This window comes from Sorex araneus, chromosome 2 (assembly GCF_027595985.1).
Source record: "Sorex araneus isolate mSorAra2 chromosome 2, mSorAra2.pri, whole genome shotgun sequence".
Taxonomy (NCBI): Eukaryota; Metazoa; Chordata; class Mammalia; order Eulipotyphla; family Soricidae; genus Sorex; species Sorex araneus.
This window is the reverse complement of record NC_073303.1, coordinates 132,931,763-132,941,525: the sequence shown is the minus strand read 5'-3', so window position 1 is coordinate 132,941,525 and position 9,763 is coordinate 132,931,763.

Genomic DNA, 9,763 nt, shown 5'->3' with positions numbered 1-9,763 from the left:
ACTGTGTGCTCTTCCCATCCAGCGCGGGGTTCATGAAGGCGGTACTTTCACATGTGCCTGAGAACCTGGTGTGGGCACTGCAGACTGAGACACAGCGTAAGTGTGAGACAAATTCTTCAAACAGACACCTCCCCTCCCCCAGAAAGAGGGCCAAAGAGGTAAGCAGGGATTAACACATGTGCCTCCTTATAGCCAACCTCACTTAGATGCCCAGCACTACATGTGGTCCCCCGAGTACTGTCAGGAATAATCCCTAAGAACAGCTGGATGCAGCCACAAGACTCACGCTCTCTACCAGAAAGAGTAAGATCATGTCCAGATGGTAGGATGTGATGATAGAGAGGTGAGTGGGCGCGGATGCTTCAGGTTCCTTCCCTGAGAGTCTCTGAAAGAGCTTACCGTTCAGCTTTTGTTTTTATTTTTGATTATTATTAATGTGAGCACAGTGGGTAGGGCATTTGCCTTGTATGTGGCCGACCTGGGTTCGATTCCTCTGTCCCTCTTGGAGAGCCCAGCAAGCTACCAAGAGTATCCTGCCCGCACAGCAGAGCCTGGCAAGCTACCCATGGCATATTCGATATGCCAAAAACAGTAACAACAAGTCTCACAATGGAGACGTTACTGGTGCCCGCTCGAGCAAATTAATGAACAATGGGACAACAGTGCTACAGTGCTACAGTGGTATTAATATGGTTTAGGTCACAAGTTTACAATGGTATTAACATTTCTGGTTTTCTCTCAACACCGCCCAAGTGCCTAAGATCCGCCACCACTCTCCCTATGCCCTTATGGACTTCTAGTGCACCTTTCCATTACCCACTCCACCCTCCCTGAACCCCTGCTTGGGGATCTATTTCTATACTCCAAGACCAAGAGTTTTTCATTGACGCTGTCTACTCCTTTGTCCTTTCTCTATATACCACAGATGTGTGAGATCATCTGGCGTTCATTCTGCTTCCTCTGGCTTGTTTTGTTCAATATGATGCCATTTAGCTGCCTCTGAGTTTCAGGGGCAGAAACATTTCATCTTCTCCCAACCCCAGCATTTTATCTTTCCTTAGAGCTGCATAGTCTTCAGTTGCATATATGTACCACAACTTCTTTACCCATTCATCTGTCATGGGACATTTGAGCAGACATTGGGGTTGTTTTCATATCATGGCTTTTGTACTAAGTATTCCAATAAACAAAGGTGTGCAGATATTTTCTCAAATTAATGTTTTTATGTTTTGGTGATAGATGACAAGAAGTAGAATCACTTGTTTATAAGGATGACCTTATCAGTCTGATACCAAAACCATTCTTTGCACCTTGCTACAAACTGACATGGGAAATTGTGTAGCACTGTAGCACTGTCTTCCTGTTGTTCATCGATTTGCGCCAGCAGGCACCAGTAACGTCTCCATTGTGAGACTTGTTAGTGCTTTTGGCATATTGAATATACCACAGGTAGTTTGCCAGGCTCTGCCGTGCGGGCAGGATACTCTCAGCAGCTTGCCGGGCTCTGTGAGAGGGATGGAGGAATCAAACCTGGGTCAGCTGCGTGCAAGGAAAACGCCCTGCCTGCTGTGCTATCGCTCCAGTATGGGAAATTGTGTAGACATATTAAATATATAATACTTCCCTTTTTTTGTTCTGGGGCCACACTCAAAAGTTCTCAGGGCTTACTCCTGACTCCTGGCAGTGCTTGAAAGGCTAATTAGAGTTCTGGGGATTGCAACTGGGTTGGTTAAATGCAAGCAAATGCCCTTCTCACTAAACTGTCTTTCCAGCTTGATATTTCCATATTTAAAGTAGTTTATGTCCTGGTAATTAAGACATGTAAAAACTTTAAAGAAAATCATGCACGCATACATGCGCGCGCACACACACACACACACACACACACACACACACACACGCACTTCCCCATACCTTGAAATGACTGCAGAATAACCCTTCACAGAGCATGAAGAAGGAAAATAGAAGAACAGAAACAAACTTAAAATTAGGTGAAGGCCAGGAATGCAGTTCAGTGGAAGAGTATTTGTTTTGCATGGGTGAAGCCCTCGGTTCAATCTCTGGAAACACAAACACACACACACACACAAAAAGGGGGGTGGGTGAAAATAGATTGTCATCTTGGTACTGAAAAGAAAGGACAGCACAGTGATAAAGTAAATAAGACTCTGACAGGGAAAAGTTGTTTTACCTTTTTATTTATTAATTGATAGTTTATACTTCCTGGAAGAATATAGGTTAGTTATACAAGCTTCTTTTTTCCCTTCTGGAGAGAAGAGGGAAAGGACAGCTTAGAAGCCAGCTGATGGGCAGGAGAAAGTGCAAAGGGCTGGACGCACAGAATGTCCAGCTCTGACCCCAGTTCACAAGGAGCAAGCCCCAAGTACCAAGCCAGTCATCCCCAGAAACACACCGCTATGGCTTCAAAACAAAACAATATCACCTTTTTGCTTTCAAATGAATCTACTGATTTGGATTTGAACTTGTTTGTAAAAACATAAGTTTCGATGTTACTATCAAGGTCATGATGTACTTAGCTCCAGACTCCAATCTCAGTATGGATGTGTTCTCCACAGCCCTCAGGCACAACTGGGACAGTCAAAGAACCTAGGTACCTCAGGAGAGCTTGAAGTCAGCATGGAACCTCTACGATTTGGGGATTTTGTTTGGAAAGCAGGGAAGTGCATCATATATTGGGGAGGCAGTCTTTTTTGTTGTTTGCTTTAACCCTTAGTGGTTACAATTAAAGACTTTGAGCACAACTTAACTACTGCAAAATCTCCATTATCTGCTCTTAATGGCACATATTAGAAGAAACAGTTTGCTGTTAAGCAAAAAAAAAAAAAAATCTATTTGTTATGTTCTAGAATCTCAGAAAAGGGGAGAAACAGCACCAAAACATGAACCTATAAGAAAACAACGTTCAATGCCTTAAAGACACATGAAGCAGGCTTGAGCACAGCGGGGAGGGCAGTGCCCTGCACAGGGCCAACCTGGACTCCATCCTAGCACCCCACAGGGTTCCCTGAGCCCAGCAGGAGTGATCCCTGAGCACAGAGTCAGGTGCCCTGAGCACTGCCAGGTGTCGCCCCAAAACAAAACACACAGGAAGCATGGATTTTACTTATCCAAGCACTTATACTTGCCTGAGAACTGCTTTACACGGAGCAGGAAGGAAGGAAGTTTTTTCCAATGCCTCTGTCTTGCAGGCTTGCTTGTCCAGGGAGCAAAGCTCTGTTCAATACCCAAGGGACAGCACAGGGGTTGAGGTGCTTACTCGGCTTCCTTCCCAGCCCACTCTGCTCTCTGGCTCTGCAAATGGTCCCCTGAGCCCTTCCAGGAGTGATCCCTGAACACAGGCGCAGGAGAACGACCTGAGCACTGGTGGTTGTGGCCCCAAGTAGCAGCAACAACAGAACAGCTTCTTGAGCAATTCGTGCTTGTGCTGGGAACTGCATGCTGAGACCACACGGGGGTGCTGGGAGCTGTCCCTGACTAATGCTGGGGGATGCTGCCGGAGATCCAGCCTAGACCTCCTGCACACAAGGCAGGCACAAATCCCAGGGCTGTTCTCACCCACCGCTGGACATTTGGCCCCATTTCTGAATATAGTGGGCAAGGTGGTGAAAATAATGTCTCAGAGAACAAAGGGACTGGAATCTGAGATCGAGATCACCTCAGAAATATTTGCTCACTTTTTGTCTCTCCACTATATTTTCTGAATCTGTAAGCCAGTGTGTTGTATGTTGGCAATATTCACTTGCTTAAAAAACAGACATTTGTGGGGCTGGAGGGATGGCTCAAAGGGTAAGCACATGTGGGACCTGGTTCGGTCCCCAGCAACACATTGTTCCCTGAGAAATGCCAGACCTCCAAGCAACAAGCCAGGAGTAGCCCCTGATATGGCCCCAAAAAACAGGACAAAAATCCACATATTTGCCTCTCTAGACATAGAGCAAATTGATATCGGTGCTAAAAATCTAGTAGAAATAAAATACTTCTCCACAAAGAAAACTCCCAATTGAAGTCTGCAGACTTCAATTGGGAGAAAATATATTGGTTTGTATTTTGTTTTTTGTTTTGCTGTTTGTTTTAGATTTGGGGCCATACCTGGTGGTGCTCAGGATTAACCCCGTCTCTGTGCCCAGGGATCACTCCTGGTGGAGCTCAGAGAACCATATGTGGTTCCAGGCATTGAACCCAGGTCAGCCGCATGCAAGACAAGTGCCCTGCCCGCTGTTCTATCGCTCTGGCCCCTAGCGGGAATAATGTGAAGAAGTTGCTTCACTCCAGAGGGCTGCACTCTGAGGCGGGAGCCCAAAAGGAGAGCCCCACAGCTGCAGGAGGTACAGCCGCATTCCCAAGGGAGACGGTTTCCCCACAGTGAATGTGAAGCTGAGGCTGCGAGGAGGTGGACTGGTGGTTCTGGTGAGTTCTGGGTAGTGGAAGGAAAGGGCAGCCTGGCTCTTACAGCCCAGAGCTCCATGGGCCTGTCAGTGTTTAGAATAAATGGGTGCTGGGGGCTGGAGAGATAGCACAGTGGGTAGAGCACTTGTCTTGCATGGGCTGACCCTGGTTAAATCTTTGAAGTTAGAGCCTGTTAGAGCACAGAGCTAGGAGTAAGCCCTGAGCACCACTGAGGAAGGAAGGAAGGAAGGAAGGAAGGAAGGAAGGAAGGAAGGAAGGAAGGAAGGAAGGAAGGAAGGAAGGAAGGAAGGAAGGAAGGAAGGAAGGAAGGAAGGAAGGAAGGAAGGAAGGAAGGAAGGAAGGAAGGGAAAGAATGAATGAGCTCAGTACGTGGTTAGAACGGGAGACGGCCTCAGAAATCCCTGGCAAGCTCCAAAGTGTGTCATGAGCTAAGAGGAGGATCTGACCCAAGAACAGGTCTAGCCCAGGCACGCTGGGCAGTAAGCAGGAAAGCTTTAGATAGTACGTAGGGCATTATCTCTTATTTGCATTGTTATTGTGTTTACTGTGCATCAGCAACAAACCTGTAACTCAAGTATCCAACATAATGCTTTTCTTAAATTTTTGCATAAGATGAGGCTGAGCAACAAAAGTGATATCCTTTATAGACAAAATATTAGATAAAACATATTATAGTTGGTATAGAAACAACCATGAATGGTTGCTATTTGGGAAAACAGCTTGTGGCCAACAGATTGCCAGCTGAATTATTTCCTAGAGGAAATTACTTCTGAGTTAGAGCACTTAGCTGGTGGAGATGGTATTATAGCAGTGCTTGTCAAACTATGGCTTAAATTCCGTGAGTGGATTCTGAAATCAAATTTAAAGCTGTAATTTTAAATTATTAAATTATCTTTAAATTTAAAAAGTTAAGTAAAAGATTATATATATATATATATATATATGTATATATATATATATATATATGGGGGGAGCACACCTAGTGGTGCTCAGTGACTGCTCCTGGCTCTGTGCTAGGGACTATATGTGGCACTGGGAATCAAACCATGGCAGACCCTGCGTGAAAGTCAAAGGTCTCATATCCTGTATGATATTTGGGACCCCATCAATACTTTAAATTATGTATGTATTTGTATATAGGCATCCTGGATCATGAAGCAAAAATGTTTTTTCATCCTTTTTTCCTTTCTTTCTTTGATCAAGGTCCCTAAAAATTTTCGGTTTGTCTACTTCTGGCTCAGTGCTTGGGGCCGCTCCTGGCGGTGCCCAGGTGACCACGCGGTGCCAGGGGGCTCAATCCCAAGCCTCCCACATGCAAGTCAGGTGCTCGGTCAGTTGACTCATCTCTCTGGCCCCAAGAAAGTTTAGAAGCCTTTGAAAGGTTTAGGAACACCTAAATGGTGTGGAACATAGTAGCACATGTTCTAAATGTTAGCTGAAACAGTGGCAGGACACCATTCTTACTGGGTGTATCTGGAGCCTGACCCCATCTCCACCCACAAGCCACGTATGACCCCATGCACTGCTCTTTGGATTCCCAGGCATCATGCAAAATTACCTACTCTGCAGCAATGCTCTGTATCCCCTTTACACTAACAGAGCAGCACCCATCCATAACTGGTGAGGGTTTCTTTGGGTGGGGGAAGAGGGTTGGGTTACTTCTGGAGATACTTGGGACTTACTCCTGGCTCTGTGCTCAGGGATCACTTCTGGCAGTGTATATGTGGTGTCAGGAATCAAACCAGACCAGCTGCATGCCAGATAGCTTACCCACTGCATTGTCTCTCTGGTCTCATTAAGTGGTTGAAAATGCTGTTTAACGGCACACTACAACCAACTATGGGTACAAGAGATAGCAAAGGTTTTAAAGTAGTAACTTCAAGAGGTAAATGCAAGCTCCACACCCTGTCCAAATGCTAAGACTAGGAACGATGCCTGGGACATAGCAGCTGATCAATATGTATTGGTTGAATGAGTAAGAGTTGTATTTGGCTTGACTTAAATAATGACCATAGAAACTGAAGCGATGAATTCAGGATATCTTTAAGAGATAAAATATAATGGACACAGTGAAAAAAATGAATCTGTGGAGAAAGAGGTGAGAAGAGGAGCAGGGCAGGAGAGCGGGGAGAGAGCTCAAGGGACTGAGCACAGGCCTCTCATGAGAAAGACCTGGGCACCATGTGACCCCTGAGGGCCAGCAGTAGCAGGACTAAGCTAGAAGGAACCCCTGAGTAGAGGTGGGCACCCTCCCCACACCACCCAGGCCCAACCACACCCACATTCTGTGACCACCGCTGTGTAAGCTCTGCCCAGTTAAATCTTCTGGCTTTTATGGATCACACAGACTCATTTGCAGATGCGTGACATCTCCAAACTCTATGCTAGGTAGGTCCAGATAGGTCCAGGTAGGTATCTAAGTAGGTCCAGACTGGGTGGAATGTAACGTAGAAGTCATCTAAACTAGATTAACTGAAACATTCACACAGAAGGCTCAGCTAGCAGCACTAGCTCAGTAAAACCCTTAGTAAGCCCCATGGTGAGATACAACAATTTTCACAAATTTTCCTTTACTGAAGTTTTTTTTCTTTTTGGGCAACACCTGGTGATGCTCTGGGATTACTCCCAGCTCTGCACTTAGGATCATTCCTGGTGGTGCTGGGGGATGTCAGGGCTAGAACCGGGTCAGCCATGTGCGAGGCAGACGCCCTACTCACTGTGCTATTGCTCTAGCCCTGAAGTATCTTTTGATCATTTCATTAGCCACTAAGTGGTAACAAGTAATATAAAATAAATTATTTGGGGCCTGCTTTGGGGGCAAGCTTGAGGAGTGGTTGGGAAAATGGAGACAATGGTGGGGAGAAGGTCACGGTAGTGGTGGGATGGGGGCTGGAGTATCTAATGCCTGTAATATCATGAACAATTTTGTAAACCACAGTGTTTAAATAAAGTGGTGGGAAAAGTAGTCCCTGAGGGGGGGTACAGTGCCACCAGCAGGTCACCTGTACCTGCGGGGCGAGTGCATCAGCAGCCTTGGGGCTTCCTGATACCCCAAAATTGCTGCTGAGCTTCTGGCCAGACCCCAACAACTCTGAACCAAGTTTCCCGGGAATTTTTTTTTAATTATTTTTTTATTTTATTGAATCACCATGTGGAAAGTTACAAAGTTCTCAGGCTTATGTCTCAGTTATACAATGCTCAAACACCTTCACCAGTGCCCATATTCCACCACCAAAAACCCTAGTATACTTCCCACCCCCTATACCCCCACTCTCACCTGCGTAACTGATACATTTCACTTCATTTTCTCTTTACCTTGATTCCATTCCATATTTCAACACAAAACTCACTATTGTTGCTGGAGTTTCCCCCCCAAAAAAACAGCCCTACTGAGAAGGAAGCATTTGATAATTAGTTTTCCATTGCTGAGAATGAAGAGATATGCAGGCCGCAGTAGCGGCCGCGCGGTTTAGGATTTCTGTATTTCAGTATTTTAGTAATTAAGTCCAGGGAGATTTATGTTAGAAATTGCATCATTTCCCTTCCTGGGGCAGCATGGGGCAATGGCTTAGTTCACAGTCTAGAGACATGGCTCATACCTGCTTAGTAGTCCTCATAATATGGTGGACGCCACGCCACTTCTCTCCAAAAAGGGAAAAAAAAAACGAGAAAGAAGGATATTTCCCCTCCTCAGCCAGCGTGGGGCTATGGCTTAGTTCACAGTCTAGAGACATGGCTGCAAGCACTTGCTGGGACCAAAAGTAGTCTAGCTGGCCTCCGATCTTGGTCAATCAGCAACAAAGCGGCCGCACTAAAATGTGGCCACCGAGTCAAATCGTGGCGGAGCATGAGCCAGTATCAGCCCCGGCCCGAGACTCTTCCGAGAAATTAAATGGCCAAAAGTTATGTACGGGAGAGTCACGCCCACAAACCTCCTCCAGCTCAGCTGTACAAGCTCATTATCAGCCTTGCTTTGTAGACCCATAAGTAAATCTCAAAAGGGACCAAATCAGGCCACTTAAATGCACTAAAGGCTATGATTTGGAGACTCACAAATATCTCTGAAAAGAGCAACACGCGGCAGAGATACCGCCAGATCCCAAATATTTAGAAATTTTAGAATTTCAGGAGCGCATAGCTTCTTTCACAGCCACATGACATTCCATACTATTCATAACAAATAATACAAAATAAATTATTTAGCATCTGCCTATGGGGCAGGCTTGGGTGGTGATAGGAAAATTAAAAATAATGGTGGTGGGAAGGTGTAATGGTGGTGGGATTGATGTTGAAATATTGAATGTAATCAATTACTGTGAACAATTTTATGAAAATAAAATTAAAAAATTAAAAAATATAAAGTCCCTGAATTTTTTTTAGGTGTTGTTCCCCCCCCAAAAAAAACCCCAAAATTTTATTATCTAAACTCTATATCCTATCGGGCTGAGGAGATAGTTCAAAGTGCTAGAGGACAAGCTTTATACATGGGAGACCCACGCTCAGCCCTCAGCAGTGCAGAGTCCCTGTGAGACACTGAAAGTGACCCTCCCAGCGTGATAATGGGCCCAGGACACCACTCCTGCCCACACCAACACACAGGCGGGGGGGGGAGAAGGAGGAGGGTCAGTGCACATGCTCCGTGTGCAGGAGCCCTGCAGGGTCCCCAGAGCACCTGAGAGTGCCCCCCAGATAATGTGCTGGGGGTAGCCCCCAGTACTGCTGGGTAAAGCCCCACAGCGACACACACACACACACATACACACACACACATGCGCGCAGACTCACACATACACACAATGAAGAATGCCTCTCTAAAACATAGCAACCAGAGTGACCAACTATTCCTCTACTCCCAACGCTCTGGTGCCTCTACACTGTACTCAGAACCAGGACTCACGCTAGTCCTTGGCTCTGGATGAAATGCTGAGTGTGACTAGTCTTCAGGGCCGGTGTTCCCTCCTCCTGAGATGCCCTGGCTGTAGGTGCCCACAGAGCACAGTCCTCACTTCTGTCAAGTTCCCTCCTTGGTGAGATCTACCTTGGCCCCCACCTCGTGTACCTTGACAATTTCCTCTTCACAATCTTAATTTCTCTGTCTGGTTAACTTCTCCCTGAGACCACTGATAGTGGCAGAAATGTGACACTTGACACGCTATCTCATCCATCTCTCTTCATTGTCACTCCCCACAAGGATGCAGGCCAGCTCCGATAGCAGAGCACGCGAGAAACTTGTCTTGCCTGTGGCTGACCAGGGCTTGATGTCTGCCACCACACAGTTCCCTGAACCCATCAAGAGTGATCACTGAGTGCAGAGATAGGAGTGAACCCAGGGGAC